At 55.4% G+C, this 22102-nt stretch overlaps 1 protein-coding gene and 1 long non-coding RNA gene across 5 annotated transcripts in view; both read right to left on the reverse strand.

The window, feature by feature from the left end:
• The window catches only part of AHDC1 (AT-hook DNA binding motif containing 1), a 104304-nt gene that overhangs the window by 37569 nt on the left and 44633 nt on the right, over positions 1-22102 (reverse strand). The gene's annotated exons all lie outside the window — the stretch shown is intronic.
• LOC311510187 lies at positions 4483-7290 on the reverse strand. The gene is made up of 2 exons (XR_014709040.1): positions 6954-7290; positions 4483-6202 (listed from the first exon to the last, which is right to left on the reverse strand). It is a non-coding gene; the product is annotated as an uncharacterized lncRNA (long non-coding RNA).

Consider the following 22102-nt stretch of genomic DNA (forward strand, 5'->3'; position numbering starts at 1 on the left):
GCTTCCTGCACTGAGTTGCTTCAGGGTCAGACCGCAAGACCCACAAAATGTTTGGGTGGAGGAGAGGCGGGAGCAGAGGAAAGAAAATTAAGGAAAAATAAAATGAGGTCTGTGTCCATTCCAGGCTGAGCTGGGAGCAGAACCCAGCAACCTAGCCAAGCATGGCCTGAGCAGAACTGGGATAGGAGATCTTCAAAGAAAGAGCCGGCTTCAAGCAGCGGCACTGGCGATTCCATAGGGGGCGCACTTCCCTCTGAGTCAGCAGTGACTCAGTGACCGCACAGGTGCGCGGTGCTGACTTCTGGAAGAGACAGAGGCTCTCCTGACCCCCTTTCTCCGCCCCGGGTGCTCCCTGACAATCCCCTATCGTGCTCCGCAAGAGCCCCCCGCAAGTAATTATGTCCTGCCTACCTCAGAAATTCTCCGAGGGATCGCCTGGGTACGAGACACCTCATGTCCTCAGTCCGCGTGGGTAGCATGGTGAGGACAGTGAAACACGCCCCAGCAACTCTCGCACCAGTGCACCCCCTAGGGGTAGCTCCTGGGGCGCGGGGAGAAGCCGGCCGTGTATAACCCCAGAGATTAGCAAAGCTACCCACCCACCAGGATTCAGACCGGAACATGGTTTTAGAATAGGGGTGGTTTTTTTCTAACGTTGTCTCATTCAAAATGCGACTCAACAACGGGAACAGCTGGGACAGCACAAACCCAGGCTGTAGCCTCCCCTGCCATCCATCTCAGGCTATGCCCAGGAGGCATCCGGCGCTCTGGGACACCATCTCGCTCGCTCTCTGCGGCCTGGATGGCAGCTAGCCCAGCTCCAGGATCAAGCTGTGCCCCCCACCCCTTCCATCTAAACCCTGAGACGCTGGGCCAAAGGCAGCCCTGGGGTAACTGGGTGCAATTCCCACCGAGGCCAACGAGATTAGCCCCCGCCTCAATCCAGAGCAGAGCTCGGCAGCCCTCCCCGCCTGGGCTTGGTTGTCGGCTCTTTGAGTCTCTTGCCCCTGCGTTCCCTATAGGAGCCCCGGCTCCGGGGCTCTCTCTGTTCCCAGCAGGAGTTCAGTTCTGAGTCCGGACCGCTGTGATGCCCGTGAGCCGTTCCAGCAGCAGGGTGGGGACAGGTCCCTTCCCAGGCCCCATGTGCCAGGACGGCACCGAAAAAAAACAGCCGATGGCGATGTCCCTCCCCCAGCCAGTCAGGACCATGCCCCGTGCCATGCAGGCTGGTTTGCAATAACTCAAGGATCCAGTGGAACTCCCACCGCCAGGGATGCTGCTCCAGCCTTGTGGATGCCACCACGGGCACAGTGTCCTGGCTACTCAGCCGGGGCTTGCCCTCCCCGTCACACCATCATGCCCAGGAGTATCCCCTTTACCCACCCTAACCAGCATGGTTCGTCTCCTGGGCTGCTCTGGACATGGTAGACAGGTCTCCTCCCCCCACCCCAGCCCCAGCCCCACCTTGCTTGGCTGTCGTTTGGCTGAGCTAAGCCGATTAAGCTCTTTTAATTCTTCTGGATAAATCAATCCCTCCAACCCCTTAAATCATTCTGGTTGCTTCCTTCTAATTTGTCCACATCACTGAGATGCTCAGGAGCCTGCTGGTTGTGGGGGCTCACCAGGGCTGCCCAGAGAGGAATCTTCATCTCCCTGCTCTAGGCTGGGCTGATACTTCTGGGCATAGGACCCCCTCCAGGACATTGCCCGATCCAACTGCAAATCCATACCTAGCCTGCTGACCATTCTCAACCCTAGGTCTCTACAGGCAGCCCTGTAATTACTCTGCTCTACTCTACACTAATCAGGCCTCACCTGGAGTGTGGTGTCCAATTCTGGGCATCACATGTCAGGAAAGATGTGGACAAATTGGAGAAAGTCCAGAGAAGAGCAACAAAAATGATTAAAGGTCTAGAAAACATGACCTGTGAGGGAAGACTGAAAAACCTGGGCTTGTTTAGTCAGGAGCAGAGAAGACAGAGGGGACATGGTCACAGTTTTCAAGGACATAAATGGCTGTTACAAGGAGGGAGAAAAATTGTTCTTCTTAAGCTCTGAGATAGGACAAAAAGCAATGGGTTTAAATTGCAGCAAGGGTGGTTTAGGTTGGACAGTAGGAAAAACTTCCTAACTGTCAGGGTGGTTAAGCACTGGAATAAATTGCCTAGGGAGGTTGTGGAATCTCCATCACTGGAGATTTTTAAGAGCAGGATGGACAAACACCTGTCAGGGATGGTCTAGATAATACTTAGTCCCTCCACGAGTGCAAGGGACTGGACTAGATGACCTCTCGAGGTCCCTTCCAGTCCTACAAGACTGTGATTCATGGCCTAGCTGCGGTGGCCAGGGATACCTTTTGTTTATATGGGCAGCAGCATGATTAATGGAGAGATCACTGGACTGGGAGTCAGGAGACCTGGAGTCTATTCCTGGCTCTGCTACTGGCATGCTGGGTGACCTTGGGCACGTCCCTTTCCCTCTCGGTGCCTGTTGTCCGTGTTGTCCATCGAGCTCGCAAGCACTTTGTGGCTTGGACTATCTCACTACGAGGCCTGGAAGTATCGCTGTACCAAAGCACACAAGCAGGGTCTGCGGGAGGCCCCGACACAACTCTACACTGAACAAATGCTCAGGATCAGGTCTAAACTCAAAGATGCGCAGACAGCACGGGCCCGCTCCCGCTTCCACTGAAGTTAAAGGGAGTTTGGAGCTCGATCTCCAAAAGCTCGAGGGGAATAGCACCTGACAGCTCCGAGTGGGACACTGAAAGCCAGGTTTTCTGCCTGCTCGGCACCCACCATCCTGACCTCTTCTGAAAATCTGGGCCCTTATTTTGGTGACTAAACAGGAGGTGGGCTCTTGTGAATACTCTGGCCCAAGACCCAGATCTCCTGGGTTCTATTCTTAGCTCTGCCTTTGGTTCAGCATACTGCCAGGGGGCAAGTCCCTGCTCCTTTCTGTGCCTCGGTTTCCCCATCTGCAAATGAGCCTAATGACACTGCGCTATCTTGCAGGGATGGCAGAGGCCTGCAGTGTGCTTGGAAGGCATGCAGTGTGTTAGTGGTAATGGATGAACAGGAAAAGGGTACAAAGGCAAACTCCCTGCCACGGTGGCTCTGAGCAGCCTGCACTGTGATGGCGCATGGCAGGGACTTCTAGAGGGGCAAACACAGCCTCGCCCTGCAAATGTGGGGCAAGGCCAAACCAGAGCTGACAGCAGGTTTGTCCTGCTGGTGAGTTCTGCCAATGAACAGCTCCTTCCCTGCACTCAGGGAGGAGATGGGCTTAGTTTTGACTGTAAAATATTCTGTAAATCTCTATGTAAATCAGGTTCAGACCCCTCCCCGCCCGACCCACACAGAACGGCAGGGGTCTTACCCCACAGACAGTCAGCACTATACTACGTTCATTTGTATTTAAGGACGTTGAGAAACTGGGTGTCTCCCGCAACCCATCTGCTTTAATCACTTAGCAGCTCTGTTATGGAGAAGCTTATCGTAATCAATTCTGGGATGCCCGGGAACTTACTGCTCCACACACACTGGTCCTAGCAGAAGCAAAACTCAGGTCCGCCAAAGCGCAGAGATCCCCAACCACCTGAGAATACAGGGCCTATGGCACACAGTTGCGCAGTTCCGATTCTATCCAGTAGAGGGCAGTGGTACACAAGCAGGCATGCACACACACACACGTGCACAACCATGCACACTCGCCAGCTCGCATCAGAGAACATTGAGGAGCACGAGGACAGGAGTGGAGAGACTGCACGGGTGCAAGTCTCTCCAGAAGAAGCTTTGAAAAAAAGAGTTACGGATGCTTATCTTCTAAGCAGCCTCTTTTCAAAGTTAAATCTCTCCCTCTCTCTCCCCACTGCCTGATTTATTTACATCTCTTCAATACAAAGATGCCAAAGAAAAAGGAAAAAACCAGTTAGACACATCCAGGACTAAACACCTGCCAAACTTCATTAGGAAGGAAAAAAATAAAATAACCCAACAGCCCGGTTTTGAATGGTAAAAATACGAGATAAACATCCAAATGTCATTTTAGGGACAAGCGTGAACAGTCCTGAATGATTGTTAATACTGACCGTAGCCCCGCCCTGTCTGTGTTAGGTGTACCAACATGGAGGGTGAGTTCCCAAAGTGCTCTGGCCCTGCAGTCAGACCCAGATCCCCAAGAGCTCAGCCTATGGCTGTTGGGATACAAGGCCACGTGTGTCCCAATGGGAACTGCTGGGTGATATGCTCTTGTGATAATCTGCTCTGTTAGTTAGATGCCTGAACATCTGGGAGCTGAACTGTCTGGCCCACAGCGCCTGGATCTGCAGAAATGCCACGGCTCTGAAACAGAGCCTTGCACCGGGACTGGAATCTTGCGGGTCCCACTGGACCCGCTGCCTTTGTTGCAGGCAGGATTGGGTGGCAAAAAAACTAAAACAAAACAACAGACTGCAGTAATTTGTGGGAAAACACTGAATGGTTTAAGCAAGATTTGTTTTATTCTTTGAGTGGTGAAAATTGTCTCTAAATGCCATTTATATATATATTAACCGACCGTGTTTGGGGTTTGTTTTTTTTAGTAGCATGGGGGAATCTGTCTCGCTTTCGGGATCTAAGGTTTTTGCAGATGGGAGCAGAATAAAAACGCAAGAAACAACACAGGAGTGGGTGGGAATGGGATTAAAAAACCAGTCCCATGCAGGGCTCTATTCTGAAGCTCTGGGTGCTGCTCACCCGCAACCAACAGGCCCATCGATGTACACAAGCCGGCATTTTCAAAGGACCTTAAAGGAGTGAGGTGCCCAAATGCCTAACTCCCAGTGAAAACAGACGCAGTTCTTTCCCCAAGGAGCTTCCAATCCAAGGCCCTCGCCATCTGTGTGGGGAGCTTGGCCGGCTGCTGGTGTAACTGCCCCTTTGCAAGCCCCCCGGAAGGTTCCCCTGGGTGGCCGGCCACCGATTGCTGGCATGGGGGTAAATCCCCACCCCAGACAAGGGCTAAGGTCATCCATACCCACAGCTGCATTGCACAGCGGGGCTGCTAGGCGCACACAACCGCATGCCCCTTCCCGCACCCCCGGGAAAGCGGCAGGGAGCGGACTTAGGGGTCAGCCGGACGATCCGGGGAAGAAGGGGGCTGGGCTGGAGAGAGGGGCTGTTCCTCCCCCCACCCCCACATACACACACCCCGTCTCTTCCACCTGCGCATGCGTGCCTGGGTCAGAAAACAGCCCGTGCTGGCTTCTTGTGACACACACACGGCAGGGCTTTCAGGGAGCAGGCTAACCTTGACACAGTTGCAGCAGTCACTAATAGCAGGCAATATGCCTGTTCTTGGGGGACTGTTGCAGTTGCTAAGATACTGGCAGCCGTGTGAATGGAAATGGGTCAGTAAACCTGTGGAGAGATAGTGTGACACTGTAACCACCGCAGCTGTCTGCGCCCACATCCAAATCCCACCCTTTCAATATTTATCACTCCCGGCCTTCAGCTCCTTCCTGGTCGTGATTTTCCACGTTGCCTCCCCGTTCCCGGGCTAGAGAGGAGCCCGGGTCATTCACCGGGAACACCAGCAAGGGCCTGGGGTAATTAGCAGGCCTTGGAAATCCCAACTGGAACTGCAGAGAGAGGGCCAGGGAGAGAAGGAAAAATAAAGCCCCCTTGGACTCCCCCCCACCCCAAAGCAGGATGAAACTGGTTCTTGAGGAGATTTAACAGGAAACAGGCTATAATCCCTTGGTAGGAAAAAGGGTTAAAAGGTCAATTTACTTCTGTCCCTCATTTAGGCACCGTGGTAAAATTACACACGAGCAGGCGGACTTGCAATGGAAGGGCTGGAAGGAAAACACATCTCTCTCCCCCGCATCCTCCGATACGGACGAGGTGCGGCGAGGCGGGGCTGAGACCTTCCCTTTGCAGTGGATTCAAACCGCGTTGGGGAACGGGGCCGGATGCTGGAGGCGCTTGCGAGCTCACGCACCGGCTCGAACTGGGAGCCACTCCGCCGACGGCAACGGTCACCATGCTAGCTGAGAATCGGGCCCGCGGCCTCTCTCGTGCCCGTGGGGCCGGATCGCTTGCGGCTGCCAACTGGCCTGGATCTACCGACGTCAATGGGGCTCCCTCGATTCACATCGGCGGAGGATCCCCTGACCCCAACACACAAACATCCTTTCAGCTCCACTAGCAACGCGGGGGCCCTGCCAAAGGAGAGATCTAGCTATCCAGACAGGCATCCGCGTTCCCTGCGCCCCAGGGATCCGTCCATCTGTCTGTCTGCGAGCTTCCTCGGGCTCGGTACACCCCACAAAGCCCCTTTCCCTAGTTTCAGCCTGGCCGTGGGCTGGAGCTGGGCGTGGGGAAGGGGAGCGCACAGCACCTAGCGCCTCTGGGTCACTCAGAACAAAGCCCAGGGCCCCTACTGTCCTCTCTGCATTACTGTAGCCAGGAGGTGCCCTCAGCCTCCAGGCTTCTCCGCTCTGGGCCACTTGGACCTCAGAGGCTCTCCAGGGGCTAAATGTAACTGGGGCATGTGCACATTGTCTCCAATCATACACAAGGCCCTCGCTCCCCAACCTGCCCCTCAATGGGGTAAGAACATCTGGTCTGTTGAAGGGAGCCCCCCTCCTGCCCCGTCTGCAAAGTGCAGGACACAGTGCAAGGCCCTGTCCTCCTTCCCCACAGTTGCTCTCTGCGAGGCCTGCTTGGGCTGGGGATTTGTCCCGGTTCAGAGGCCTGTGCTATATCCCGAGCAGAGCTGAGAGATCATTATCATTAACACTCCCCACCCATAGGTCTCCTATCACTTCACATACTGATCAGTAGCAGCCCCTCCCCATTTCAGAGCTGGGGAAACTGAGGCACACAGTATGAGCTGACTTCACTTGCCCAAGGCTGCATACAGGTTGGCAGCAGAGCAGAGAACCGAACCCACGTCTTGTGAGCACCTACCGCACTGGAGCGTTGTCCCTGCCTACTGGGGGAGGCAGCTTAAATGCTCCAGGGATTCTCCCCACCCGGCTCCCAGCAGCTGGTGTTCCTCACTGCGCAGTCCTGCAGCTCGCACAGCGGCCATCCCACCATCCTCGTCAGGGTGGGACCGGGGGCCCCGGCAGCTGCCAGCTCATCCGAGCTGGCCCTGGCAAGTACGAGGCGTCACCCTTGATTCCCAGGGTTAAAGTAAATGAAGCCGTGCAGAGCGGCCTGGGGCGGGGAGGTGGGGAAAGAGGATCTCTCGGCTTGTTTCTTTCACCAGGGGACTAGGAGAGTCTGAGTCAGCCGTCCGGGATTAGGCCCCAGAGCGGTGATTTATGGGTCTCAGCCCAGCATCCGGGGGAGGAGGCAATGGGCGGAAGGTGGGGAACTGGCTGCAGACCCGAGGCGGAGAGCTAATACTTCTTGCCTAATGGCTCTTCTGTTCCAGCCACTCAATACCGCACCCCGTGCAGGTGGTTGGAGCAGAACGGTTGATATGGAGACAGAGGGAAGCACAGACTGTCTGGGTAAGGTGACATTCGACAGACGCCAGGCTCAGACTTGCTGAATCCAGTATCCCCGGTCACCTCCCTGCGGGCTGAGCCTAAGGGTGCAGGCGGGTACCCCAGCCATGCCTCGCACCGGCCCCCTGGTAAAGGGGCCAAGAGGAATTTGCCAGTGCCACCCTGCAGCCAGCTTGACCCTCCCCTCTGACAGACTCTTAGCAAAGCTGATCAAGGATTTACGGCCCCCTGCAAGTGCCATTCAGCCACAGGCTTAGGAAAACAGAGCCGAAGAGATCCAGGCTGGGGCACTTCCTTCTGACCCCGGCTAGCAGGGGCTGATAGTAGCTAGTGGCCCCCGCCACACTGGCTTTAGGGTCCTGTTTAAACTGGGCAGCAGTTCAAATGGTTTGGTTGGCCAGGGAAGAGCCTGCTCCCAGATGAGGCCAGGGCCTGCCCTTGCTCCACACTGGGAGTGGCAAGCTCAGGTCCCACTGAAGCCAAAGGGCGTGTTGCCGTCGACTGAACCCGGCTGGGATGTCCCCAGTTTAGGGCAGGGTTTGATGCCTGCGGTGCATGCACCCCCCGACCCATGCTAGAGGCTGACTGAGCTGGGCTCTTGCTGAGCGAAGGCTCAAATCCCAGCCCAGACCTCCACCGCTTCCTTCCTTCCCATGGCATAACATACACCTGGAGCCACAACTCCTCCTGCCCACCCGGCAGCAAGAGAGCACAGGGGGCTGCCCCGGCTACAATGCCACAGGGCCCCTGTCGAGCTAACAGGCTGTGCAGAATGGCAGGCCTGGAGCAAGAGGAGGAGAACCAGGAGCGGATGTGCCGGAAAACCCCGGAAAGGAGGAACTCACCTAGTTCGGTCTTAACTCATCACCCCCATGTTTCACAGCCCCCACTTCCCTCAGGCAGCGCATCCCACCACTCACGAGCAGACAGACTGATCTACCAGTCAGCTTTGGATCATCCAGCCTCTGGAGTAAGTGAATGCACAGAGACCTAGGTGTGCGGCGGGCTGGGGGGGGATCGCTCCCTCGTGGCGGGGGGGGGGCGCCTCTCAGCTCTAGGGAGCTGGCCCCAAGCCAGTTTTAGCGCATGCGTAGGAGGGGAGCCCCCTGGGCATCCCCCCACCACAGCACCAAAACGCAGGTGGATTCCCAAGTGGGTAGCTCAGTCCCTGGGAAGGGAGGCAGCGGGAGCTCTGCAGATGCTCTGCATTCATCCCAGAGACCCAAAGGATGGGCCTGGGTGGGGACTGGAACAGCCTCTCCCCGGACAAGGCACTGGCAGCTGGGCTGCAGGCCCTGGAAGGCGGGTGGGGCCAGGGGCTGCTGTGGATCCAAATGGGGATGGATCAGCGCATTGCCTGGGCACCCAAGACCAGAACAGGCACAGAGAAGACGCGGCTCTGTGCAGGAGAGACCCAGCCCTGCTGTAGCACGGGGGCTGCCGTTCAGGGCTGAGGGGCCTCGGCAGAGCTGGGCAGGGGCCCAGGCCTGGGATAGGGTCAGGAACGAAGCGCATTAGCAGCGGGGAGCTCAAGACTGGCCTAGCAGGGGGCGCAGCAGACGAAGGTGCGTTAGCAGAGCTGTTGAGTGGCCGGAGAGCAGCCTGGAAGAGCAGGGCCTGCAGGTCAGGATTACAGCTGGAGGAGCCAGGACTGGGGAACAGGGGATGCAGCAGCAGAAGGTTTGAGGGGCAGCGACAGAGCTGGGAAGGAGGTGCTTTGCACCCCTGCTCCCTCCACAGTGGCGCTCCCTTGTCCAAGTGCCCAATTCACTGGATTTTAAACTAACAATTAACTGGCAATGCCTGGTGTGGCACACGCCAGTTCCCCTTCCCTTGGGGTTAACCCTCTTCTCACACAGAGACACGCAGCACCATGATGCAAGGACCAGCCCCCCACCCCGAATTTCCTTCCTAGGGTTTCAAGCTTGTTAGCGAAAAACCCCGTTCTGCTTTTCCTTTCTCCCCCCCCACTTCTCTTCCTTTGCTTCCTTCCTCTCCTCTCCTCTCCTCTCTCTCCCATGGAGGAGCAGGAGAGGGCCTGCAATTAACCGTAAAAATGAAGCCCCTCTCTATGACGTGGCTGCTGCATCTCGCGCTGAGATCAAAGGGACGCCTCGCGGATCAGCGAGCCGGGGCAGGAGAGATTCCTGTCCCGCCAAAATCCCGGAGACAACTGGCTTGTCTCGGCAGAGAGGAAGATGGCCCCAGTGCCCCCTTCGGCACCAGCTATGGGATGGGAGCCAAGGTCACGCAGCCTCCCTGCAAGCAGAGCATACACAACGCTCTGGTGCTCAGTGTATCCCTTCCCAGCCTGCCCCCTGCAGTGCCCCCTGCTGGCTAGGGCAGGAATTAGTCTGTGTCCGTATGCCCGCTGCCTTTCTGTGCTCCCTGGACTATCCTCCACCCCTGTTCTGTTCCCTGCAGTACTCGCTTTTCCTTTGCTCGTTCATTATCAGTATTATTTGTAGTCTAGCAGCATCCAGAGACCTCGACCAGGACCAGGGCCCTATTGCGCAAGATGCCGCACAGATGCAGATCCCGAGAGCTTACAATCTAGCATTAAGAACTATAGGGAGGGGGAGGAGGAGCAAAAACGAAGGAGCAAGCCTGCCGGTGCCTCTCCCCCAGCCGGCCCTGGGTCACCTCCCGGCGGGCCTCCCCTGCCCCCTTGCCATCACGAGCTCCCTGCTCCATGTGGGCACCTCTGGATTCTTGCAAAGGGAAACAATGGAAAAACCAAACCGGGTCAACTCCCTTGCTGAGACGAGCGAGCCGCATTGCTCCGGCAGCTCAGGCGCAGCCAGGGTGTCGTCCCCCCTGCCCCCCGCCCACCCCCTGGGTTTGTTTGGGAAGCAGCCAGCCCAGAGGCAAGGCCAAAAGCCAGCTTGGGGGGGGGGCGCTCTGTTTTGGGGGAGGGGAGCACAGTCTGAAGTCGGAGCAACAGACTGGACACCAAGGCTGTCAGATTCCGTCCTGGACTCTGCCGCTAACTTGCCGTGTGACCTTGGATAAGTCCCAGACTGGGTGTGAACAGAGCTCCGCCGCCTTGCGGGGGTGTGCGTGTGTATCACCAATTAGTGCTTGCAAAGCAGCTGAGGATCCTCAGGTGCCAGGGGCCGAAACAATACGCAGCAGGGCTGGGATCTGTCTGGGTGAGTCACGGACAGGGGTTGGCCATCTTCTCTGGAACCTAGGCAGCATGCATGCTCTGTCACTGGCAGAGCACCTCCTGCAGGTCAGGTCCCTCACGGGCAGCGCATTACGCTCCCGCCGCCCCAGGAGGAAACGGGAACCTGCCGGCGAGACGGGAGAAAGGCCAGGAACGCGCCTGGCTAAGGAGACGACTTGGAGGCCCAGGAAGCTACTGCCCAGCTTGATACCCCAACAGCACAAGCCGCCGCTCCTTCTGCATCAAAACCAGGGAGCGGGGAAAACAACATGCCCACGGCTCTCGGCTACAAGCCCACAACAGAATGCCAGGAGTCAGGCTTCCCACTCCCTCTGCCCCAGCATCCCTTTTCCCTAGCACGGTCCCAGGAGCCATGTCAGGTGGGCGACTACGAGCAGGGTCACATTTCATGCTGGGCCCTGGGGTCAAGGAGATGCTGTGGCCTGGAATAAATTCAGCCTTTTCCCTTGGTGCTGGCGCTCCCGAGGTGCCCAGCTTCGGGCCTGCAAACCCAGGGCATGCTCTCGACATTTGCTGCCTGTGATCTGGCAATAATGCACAAGCTGGTCCCAGGGACCCTCCTCCATCCCTTCCACCGTGTTAATTACAGAGGCTCCACAGGGAAAAAAGAAAAAAAAACAAACAAATCTTCCCAAGGACATAGATCCCACCCCCCACTCCACATCTGGGACATCCCAAGGAACCCATTCCTGAGGCGCCAAGTGCTCAGCCCCCTGGCAGACGAGGGCATGCATGAAGAGAGATGCTGCTCCCTTTCCCTTTAACTCCTTTGCCGTGCTTTGTTCCCATCTCCCCGCCATCAAAGGCGGAGGGCTCTCCAGTCCAGCTCCAAACTCCACTTCCAGATTTTCCCTGTGACCTTCAGCTACCTGGCTCCCGCATTGCAAGATGCCCCCTTCTGATCTCTTTGCCCCCGCCCCCCTACCCCCATGCCCGAGGGAGCCAGAGTGAGCATCTGCACAGCAAAGTACTGAATCCAAGGGGGAGAAGTGAGCTAGCTGAGCGGGCCAGGGAGGGGGAGGGAAAAGGGGGCAGCCTGCACCTGGATACATGAGCGGCTCCAAAACTCTAGGAGAGGCTCGTTTTGTGCAAAGCCTGTCCCAGGACATTAATCCGAGGCTGCCGAGAGCGACGGAGCCACCCACGGATGCTGCAGATCTCTGCCCTTTTCGGGGCCCATGGCGTCACCGCACTAACTTGTCTCCCTGCAACACAGGCCCTGATGGGAAGCAGGCTCCCAGCGCTATTGCTTTTAACCCTTATCCAGCCCCTCTGGTGCAGGGACTAGCTTTGCTCTACGGGGGAGGGAGCCACATGGCAGGAGCTGCACAGAAGACGGCTCCTGGTGCGAAGGGGCAGACAGGAAGCAAATGGTGGATGAGCCAAGGGAGCAGAGGAGGAAGCAGAGGGGAGGTCGACCGGACCAAGTCCAGCCAGTGTTTTGCAACCAGGCTGGGCACTTTAGGGGCTGATTTTTTTCAAAAACAAACACTGAAGCCTACAAGCTTTTCCCAAGCCACAGTCCCACCGGGGAAACACGCACCCGAGCCCCTGGTCTCCAGCCACGTCCCAGAGTCAAGAAATCACAGACACCTCCCACCACGCTCCATGCCAGGACGCGGCAGGGGAAAAAGGCCTCCTATATGTATTAGGAAGGGAGGGGACAGGGTCGGACAGAAGGAAGCAAACCCCAGCGTCTCTGCTGTAGATCGTGCTGGGAGAGCCGAAGGCAGCCTCCCAGCCCACGGCATGCCTTGAAAAAAAAAAAAAAAGCAAACAAACAAACGGATGGAAAAAACCCCCAAGAGCCAAGGTTCTTCGATCCAGCGTCCCCGCTGCCCAGCCCTGCTGTGATCCAGCACCTTCCTCCCGCGGCTCCCGCTCATTCCTGACAACCCCGCCAGCCACCGGGGCGGCAGCAGCTTGGTGTCATTGGTGGTGCTTTCATTAATGATTATTGAAAGTTCTCTCCTCTCCCCCACTTCGGCCGCCCTGTGCTCGCTCTCGCGCGCTCATTCTGGTATTTGGTGTGTTCTCCAGCTGCAGGAAATTCCTGATGATCTTCATCATGCAGCGCTGCTCACAATCCCTCGCCTTGCCAAGTCTCCCCTAAAGGACCGACATGTGTTGGGCATTGAGCACACACGACGTCATGGTTCTCTCCCCCCCGCCACCTTCCCGCTTCCTGACATGGATTTGGATTCTCTCTCTCTTTTTTTTTTTCAACTTAAGTTCCAAACCCAAAAGCCCTTTACCCAGAGAGAGCGCGGGAGGTGGCTGCATGCATGCGGCCGCGGCTGACGAAAGCCAGCCATGTACATTTCCCTGCCTGCCTTTCTTTCCGTCTCTCCCTGCAAGATCGCTCCTGATCTTATTTTAATTCGTCTCAGACGGTGTTGGAGTGTTATTTTAAGAGAGAGGATATGCACAGACATTGTGTTTTCTGCTTTTTTCCTGGCCCCAAGCCAGTCTCTCTGGGCTGTCAGCTACCCACTGTGTTGCAGTCACGTGTGGGAAGAGGCAGCCAGAGCCAGCTTCAGAACTCCTGGTAGCAGCATGAGAATCAAGTGTGCACTTTCTTCCCTCTGTATGTGTCTGTATTATTAATAGCGTCTCTCTCGGTGAGTTATCCATAATGTATCTTAATACCTGTCCGTCTGCAAATGATGTATATCGGTGTGGGCACACAATGCCGGTGTTAACCAGTCAGTACGCACAGATCCCAGAATCTCAACACACAGCACAGGGAGAGGGAGAGAAATACCACTCAACACTTCGCTCCAAAGCTCTGCCCACACAATCACTCCTGAGCCCCGCTCACACACACCTGCCTGGCAGGGCAGTAGCCCTGTGCCCATTGTATGGATGGGGAAGCAGAGGCTGGGAAAGGCTAATGGGCTGGTTTTCAGAGGTGCCGAGCACTCAGCAACTCCACTCAACTTCAGCGGACATTTGGGTGCTCTGGAAAATTAGGTCATCAGCAACTTGGCCAATATTACACCGGGCATGGGTGGCAGCACGAGCATTTGCCTTCAAGATGCTCCTGGGTTCCTGGACCATTCTGCAGCCATGCCACACCCTCAGAGCCGCTGGAAATCTTCAATAGCGCACCCTCGAGACACTAGGGCATGTGTACATTACACTCCATGTGTGTTATGACACAAGCACTTTTGCTAGTGCAAGGCGAGGATTTGCACAGCACAGCCCGATGAGCGCATTCAGCTCCAGCCTGCAGGCACACGCACTTGGGAAAACACAGGCTTGTCTGTACACAAGCATCTTAGCCGAGAACATGGGATCACGGGTCCAAGCCCTTCGCGGCTTTGCAGAACATGCAGCTGGCCCAGGAGATTTCGCAGAACCAAATACACAGCAGGCCCATCTCTGTTTAATTATTTCTACAGCTCCCATTTCAGTTGCTTCTGGGCACCTCGTAACACGTGCAAAAACGACAAGACACCCAGACCAATAATGCAACTTCGAAACTGACCAGCACCTGTCACCAGAGCCCCCCAAAGCACTCCAGCACAGGAGGGCAAGTCTCCTGATTCCCATTTTGCAGATGGGAAAATGTGCATCCCAGAAGGGGCTGGGATCTGTCCAGGGTCACCAAGCCAGTAGGGGGAAGAGTCAAGACTAGAACCCAGGAGTCCTGGCTCCCAGGTGTGCACATAGCACATACAGCAGATTTGATTAAAATACTGCCCCTCTCTCAGCCTTCCCCCAACTGGGTGCCAGCATAGGGTCTCAGCAGATGTGTGTACACCCTCCTAGACGGCAGGACAGCAAGGACAGATGGACCCAGGCACCACCCAGCAGCCCAACCCCTCTCCGAATGTGAATGTTCTGCTCTTGCCTCCTGCTTCTGCTTCTCTTCCGTCAGGCTGCAAACACCCCTCCCCCAGCCAAGCCGGCAGACCGGGAAAGAGACCCCGAGGAATAGCCTGAAACCCTCGGCAAAGCATTCATCCGGCCACGAGAACGCGAGCAGGGAGCTCGGGGCCAGAGCGAGCGCTGCTGAGACACAAAGCACCCTCACTGCACAGGACTCTGGCTAAGGCACCTCCCCCATTCCCAGAGCCTCTACTCAGGCTGCTTAGCTCTGGCCTTCCCCAAATAGTTTCAGCCACCCCCCCCAACTCCAGCGCCCCCGTGGCCCCAAATCAAAACACTGGTTCTGGATCCTCCTGGGGCTTGCGGAGTTGGGAACCGGAGCTAAACTTCTTGGCCGGCCAAACCCATGTTCCGGACACACCCGAACTTTGGGAAGTTCTGATCCGAAACTCTGCAACTTGGACCTCGCTCCCCAGCTGCTCTGCCGAGACCAGCCAGGAGAAGCAATACACAGGTAGTGCATGGCATTCAGTGACTATATGTATGTATCTCTCCCCCCACCCCCCCAAGATTGTAACCTTTGGAGCAGGGACCGTCTTTTTGGTCTGGGTTTTACAGTGCCTGGCCCAATGGGGGCCTGGCCATGCCTGGGGGGTCCTAGGCCTGAGCAGAATACATATAATAAATATCTTCACTGCTTCTTACGCTGCTCACGGTTATTCAACTTATTTGGTCTTTCTTGCATTTGTGTTAACTACCTGTCTGGTTATATGGCAAGTGGGAAGCAGGGACCGGTCTGTGCGACACTGAACACATCGGGGTCTTGAGTGCAGATTGAGATGTTGGGCACCATAACACAGATACAGAAACACACACAGAGAGTATACTAAGCCACAGATATGCACACATTTGAAGCCATGCCCTTCACCTCCTCGGCCAAGGTGCTCAGGGCCCCGTTCAGACAATTCCAGTAATAAAGAGGATGATTAAATCATCATAAGCCACACCAGAAAAAAGAGCCCAAAAGACGAAAAAGCCAACCAAAGTGGCATCGTTTCTAAGACGACGAAAGAACGGCTGCCCTGAAAGGAGGAGCCCAACTGGCTGACACAGATCCCGACTGCGGTGATCTCCAGCCGCCCCGTGGTATGTGTGCGAATGAAACTGCTAACAGTGCAGGCTGGAACGTGTTAGCTCATTAACCCTCAGCCCAGCCACTGCCTGTCCCAAGATGGGTCCAAATCCGTAGCTGGTTTTGGAAGCTAACACTTGCATCCCCCAGCAGGAAGCCAGCAGCTGAATTCTCCCAAGGCGAGGCCTTGGCCCCAGCTGCCGGCTGCTTTTCTGACTGCGTTTCCAGAAACAGGGCTTGAAGCAACAAAAATGAGGCCCCGTTCTGGCCTGGAATGCAAGCTCCGGGCCCTGGCCCATTCGGTGGGAGCAGCCATTGTGGTCCCACAGAGAAAGCTTTCCTATATTCTCCTCCCTCTGAAGCCCGTTTCCTTGGGGAAACGGGAGCTGGAATCCAGCGAGTGAAATTAATAGGAGCGCTAGGGTTTGCATTTCTGGATTCTGGTTCCCGTTTCTGCTCCCGGCTGCTGTTTCCATGGAAACTGGCATTGGACCTGGGAAAATAAGGTTAGGGTTTTCAAAGGGAGGCTCTCTTCTAACTCCCTCTTTCCTGATTTTCAGCACTCCGACCCCCCCTTTTCCACAGAGGGAGGCAGTGGGGAACATCCACCAGAGCAAGGACACGATCTCCCTTGTAGATTTCAGCTGCCTGCTGAGAGGTGGAAGACAGGCTCCGGATACTAACTTCAGTGCTACAGATCGGGGGGAAGCGCAGTGTACGTTAGGGTGATAACATTTTGCATTGTGAAGCTGCCTCTCACCTGGGGACTCCCCAGCCCCCTGCAGCTGATCACCCATCTGGAAATTTACACTGGCAGCCAGAACCCCGCCACTATCTCGGCGGGTTGGTTAGCACCCCCCGTTTTACAGATGGAGGCATCAAGAGGGGGTAGAGACCAAGGCTACATAGCCAATCAATGGCAGAGCTAGGAACAGAACCCAGGAGTCCTGATTCCTAGTCCCCTGCTCTAACCACTGGACACACACTCAAGTTATATTGCCAGGAATAGAACCCAGGAGTCCCAGTTCTCATTTCCCCTGCTCTAACTGCTATTCATATGCTCCTACCACTTGAAACCTGCGTGAGTGTGAGATATATCTCCTATCCTACAGTGACGACACAAGAAGTGAAAATACTATTTTGTAAGTTCCTAAAGGCAGTCACGATCAGGTCCCCATTGTGCTGAGCACTCTTCAAACATACAATGCAAAACAGTCCCCGCCTCCATAGAACTAGGATACCCGACACAGAGTGAAAGCCACTGGCATCTGGGAGTCAAGATTCCTTGGTTCTATTCCCAGGTCCTCCGCTGAGCCCTCGTGTCATCTTAGATAAGTCCCCGTCCTGCTCTCTGCCTCAGTTTCCCCATTTGGTAAGCAGGGGTCAGGCGGTTGCATCAAGCTGTGATGATTAACAAATGGATGCTTTTTAAAAAGCACTTGGAGACCCTCACAAGTAAAAGTGCTCCAGACATTCCAATTATTCTCACTGCGCATGCACACACAGAGGCAGGGTTGTCACCCGGAGACACGCAGCTGCAAAACCCCCCTCAGCACGATGGCAGCAGCAGCTCCTCCAATCCGAGGCATCTCACTGGGAAAATATTTTATTTTAGGCCTCCGGGGTCCTTTCTGGCCCATGTCCAGCTGAGGCATCCTAAAATAAAACCCTCCGCCCAGAACCTTTTCATAAGCTCTGACACCCCCAGCCACTGTGCTCCTAGAGTCACCAGCAGATCTGCCAGCACTAGTCAGCGGTGCTGGGCTGTGGACATACCATTTCCCCCACAATAACAACCACCTGGCTCTCATACAGTGCTTTTCACCAGTGCTTTACAAAGGAGAAGCAGTAGCATTATCCCCATTTTACAGATGGGGAAACCGAGGCACAGAGAGGGGACAAGATTTGCTCAAGGTCACCTAACAGGGCAGGGGCAGAGCTGGGAAGAGACCCCCCCCCCCGGTCTCCTGAGTCCCAGCCCTCCAGTTTAATTAAAACTTGCAATAATAAAAAATCTATCATCATCAAAACCTCTTTTACAGCAGTGAAATGATTTCAAAGGGCAGGGTTAGACCCAACTACCCCACGGCTCAAGTGGTTACGGCCGCTCAGCATTTGGCTTCGTCTCTCACAACAGGCCCATATGTGCTGCCCTAACCGCAAAGCCCGCTTGGGTTCCTGCACGGGTAACCCACGCCGCTGGAGCATTCCAGCCAAGTGAAGTCAACGGAATGGAGTCTCAGAGGGTGGAAATCACGACCTCCACGGAGCAATGGCAATTTACACTGGGTTGAGTTTCACCTCCACTCTGCAGCGTGGGATTGTGTCTGAGCACAGCTGTGTCCAAGCACGGCAGGGACCTGGGTTTCATTCACACGAAGGGTCGGCAAACTGGGTGATAAAATGATGCCCTCAACACGAGGTGGGGACCAGGACCACAGAATGGACTGAGATCATGCACGAGGCTGCGTCTACGCTAGTGCCTTTCGGGGTTCTCCACAGAGGCAGCGTCACCGGTGGCAGCCATGGGAGGAGAGCACTAGTGTAGGCAACGGTAGATCTGCTTGGAGCAGGGTTAAATGAGAGTGGCTAAAAGAGCCTGTGCCCTGTCTACACTACGGTGACCACTCGCGTGCAATTACACAGCCAGAGTCTCCTGGACGAGCAGTGCTGGGGAGCAGCAATTGCTCTCTTCAGGGGTGGGGTCCCCAGCAGGGGTCTCTCTGCTCCGCCCGACTCGAGCTGGGGAAAAATGTTCCCCAGCCAGACTCTGACTTCATCTTTGCTGCAGGATCCCCTCCCTCCCAGCCCAAACCCAGCTCAGAGTGGCTGGGCGTGGATGCTGTAGCAAAACTCCCCTCCTTCCCAGAGGCCGGCAGCACGGACTTATCAAACGGCAGGGAGCCCAGGCACTGAACAGCGTTCCAGAATGGCTGCAGCCAGCACCATTTTGCATCCCGATGCAGACCGGGCTTAACTCCCCTCACAAGCCACATTTCAGCCACGCGTGAAACCGATCCAAGCTAAGGGCTCTAAGCCAGGTGAAAGTCAGTGCGAGTTGGGTGCCTAAATCCCTTAGGCTGCGTTGAAAAGCCCAGCTCTAGTTAGAAGACAAATCCTGATGCAGCTTTCCTCCTGTGATGGTCTCTCAGAACCGTAGAGCCACCCTGCCGGAGGGCAAAGGGCACAGTATTCTGGGCTCTGATAAAAACCGTGATCTTCTTGTTAAAAAATACACTGCAATAGGGGCACAGGGCTCGCTAGACTGAATCAAACCCACAGTTCATCTGGCCCAGTGCCTTGGCTCTGACAGTGGTCAGTGCAAGCTGCTGCACAGAGAAAGCCTTCTGACTCCACAGACCAGAAGGCAGGAGAACCATGAATGAGTTTATACACATCTCTCCGTGCTCTGACAGGATCATCGAGCACTCCAACTTCCCTCTTGTGGTTACTCCAGCTAAAGAAGCAAACAGGAGGCTTGGGTGCATTAATAAAGAGACAGGAAATAATGCAAGACAGATTAGATTGGGCAGAAGGTCGGCTGTGGCAGCCTGATAGTCGGGAAACTTGTTTGGGGAGGGGAAAAGTGGGGAGGGATAGTAGCTTATACAAGGGCTGTACAGCTGACAAGCTGTTTGTCTACACCGGTTCGTCTGGCCTGACTATTTATACTGTAGGTTTGGTGTGCCAGGGGTGGTCTTTTCTATGAGTTTGTACAGCCCCTGGCGTAATGGGGTTCTGCTCCCTGGTTCAGGTTCCTAGGTGTTGCCAGAAGACAACTGCTAAGGTCAACCAGGGCTTGCTCATTTCCGGCAATGGGCGGAATTCCGTTCTCAAAAATCACACGTGCAATTACCCCGGTACAAACTGGAGCAGAATGGGGGAAGCTCGAACACCCAGGTACAGCTGCCTCAACTTAAAGGGGCAGGAGAGGCTGAAGAAAGGTCGGTAAGTCAAGGATGGGAATGGCCAAGGCCCAAAAGCTTCAGAAATTAGAGGGATATTTACATTTTAGACAAGGAGGCTTGGTGCCCAGACCTGCAACTGCAAAGGGCAGATCAGACGCTCCTTTGCTTTGTGGCACCATCATTAGAGAATGAGGGGGTCACTCAAAGACAGAGTCAGGTAAAGACAATGCTTCTTTAGGCATTGCTCCTATGGGAACTGCTGCCACTGGAGGTTTCGGGGTCACGTGCCGAGGCTGGATTTTAAAAGGGCTGGATCATTTTTACCACCCCTATCCGTTATATACATGCTAAGGGTGAGCCAGTTCCAGGCTTCAGGGTAGGAGCTGGGCACCTCAGGGGTCGGGAAGAAGTTGCTCCTACTTCATTATCTACAGAGATGCACAACCGATCAGGTGCATTATGGGACGATGCTTGTAGGCCACTGTTGGATGCTAGATTGGCCACTGGTCTGGCAAATTCTAGTTTCCTATGGGATTAATTAGACAGACATACGCACAAAATAGGTGTATTTCTAATTGTTTGGATTGCAGTCATGTTCTCGAGGCTCCAGGCAGGATCAGGGCACCACCGTGCGAGGTGCTGATCAGATGGAGCAAGAGACACCCTCTGCCCCGAAAAGGTCACACTCTAAATAGATGACCGGTGCCTGTGTATAACCCTACTCCGCTGCCGGCTAGGAAGGAAGTCACATTTCACGGTCCTGATGTCAATACTACGAAATATAATTTTGTAGCTGACTGGAGAACTGGGAAGAAATTGCCAAAGGTGAATCATATCCTGATGGACTGCGTTCCTGCCGCAAACCCCGCTAAGAGCCGCTCCCGCTCTGCCCTGAACTGAGACCGGCGCGAAGGGGTCTTGGAACATCTCCCACGTACCACAGCAGCCCTGCGCAGGGCCGAACGTCACGCTGAGGCCAGCCCCGTGCAGAGGGAGGGTGCATCCACCCGAACGGGTGCCTTGTTAAGGCTCCCAGAGATCCATTCACTGTATAAACCACAGTGCAGGAAATGGGGCGTGATGCAGGAATCGCTGGGGGCACTGCTGCAGACCAGGGGATGGCAAGGCTCCCTCCTGCCCTCAATGTCTATGAAGGCTGCAGCATGTATATGCATCTATCAGCACTCCTCTGACCATAACCCAAACCCCTTGAGCTTCGCTCTCACGGCCCCCAAGAGTCTGCCAGATTTCACAGGCAGCCCTTCCTCCTGGGAGTAGCCCCGTGGGACTCCAGGACCAGGACCCCAGTTTTTCTATACCGGGATTGCCCTGCCCCCTGTCTGGGTTTAGCTCCTTTCTGTATCTCCAAGGATGGCTTCCGGAGAGCCCTATCCAGACACACTGGCTATTGTGTGGCTCCGACATCCTAGCAGCCCCTCCATTATATTAACAGCGATGAGAGGCCTGATGTCTCAAGCTAGACCCACAAAAACAGAGGCACCCATCTATCTCCAGGGCCTGAGCTTGTCTCCCACAACTCCCTGCTCAGTGAAGGCAGGACACGTGATCTGCCAGGGAACGGACAGAGATTAGGAGAGGACAGAGAGCCGCTCTCCTGATTAATACCTTCTAATATCTGGGAGGCCTTCGGCAATTGAGCAAGAGACCCCGGCTTTGCCTACAGCTAGGTCTAGGACCAGGATCACAATTTCTTTGCTCACAGAACTCCAGCATCCCTGACGCTTTGGTCCTAGGATGTCGAAGACTCTCAGTCTGGAATAGGGACAGCCCGGCTGTCCCAGCAGCAGACCTCTTCCGAGCACAGGCGGCCCTGGCCCCTGATTATAATCGGAGGAGAGCCACACGGAGCACTAGGTTTGAATCTTGATTCCAGCTGATGATGACCCCTGTCTCCCCAGAGGTCATCCCCCACCCCACCCCACCCCCGTTCCTCCCACCCATGCACTATCCAGCCTTCCCAGCTCACTCTGAACAAAAGGAATTTGCATGAAAACAGGAGCTTTGTGCTTTTTAAGGTATCCTGCAAGCCTGCTGCTCGCTGCCCACCTGACACCCGAATCCTATTGGTGTGGAGGTGGCAGCTGCCCCTGAGCAGGGACAGGCCCTGCTTTGTAAATAACGCAGCACCCCTCCCTTCTAAATGCTCTCCCACCCCCATGCCTTGCAATGGAGTTCAAGGCACAAGCCCTTTTATTTGCCCACGAGTATCCCTGTCAGTAGCTTCCCGGCACGGGCAGGCAACCGAACTGGAACCTGGGGACATGAATTGGAGCACTTAGGTTCCATCTTCACCACTGCCTGCAATGACCGCAGTGCACAGGCACAGCCATGCAGGCCTTTCACAAGGCTGGGGAACGAGCCCTTTATCTCGGCTCTAGCTGAGCGGATGCCTCGTATAATGGATTTCTCCCCAGTGTGGCTAGGGGGAAAAAAACACCCAAACAAAAACCCAAGCACTCAGTTCAGCTGCTCCTCCTAACTCTGTCCCACAATACGCGGCCCCACATTTGGAAGTT

Source organism: Lepidochelys olivacea (genome assembly GCF_965140295.1).
Source record: "Lepidochelys olivacea isolate rLepOli2 genome assembly, chromosome: 19".
Classification (NCBI taxonomy): domain Eukaryota; kingdom Metazoa; phylum Chordata; order Testudines; family Cheloniidae; genus Lepidochelys; species Lepidochelys olivacea.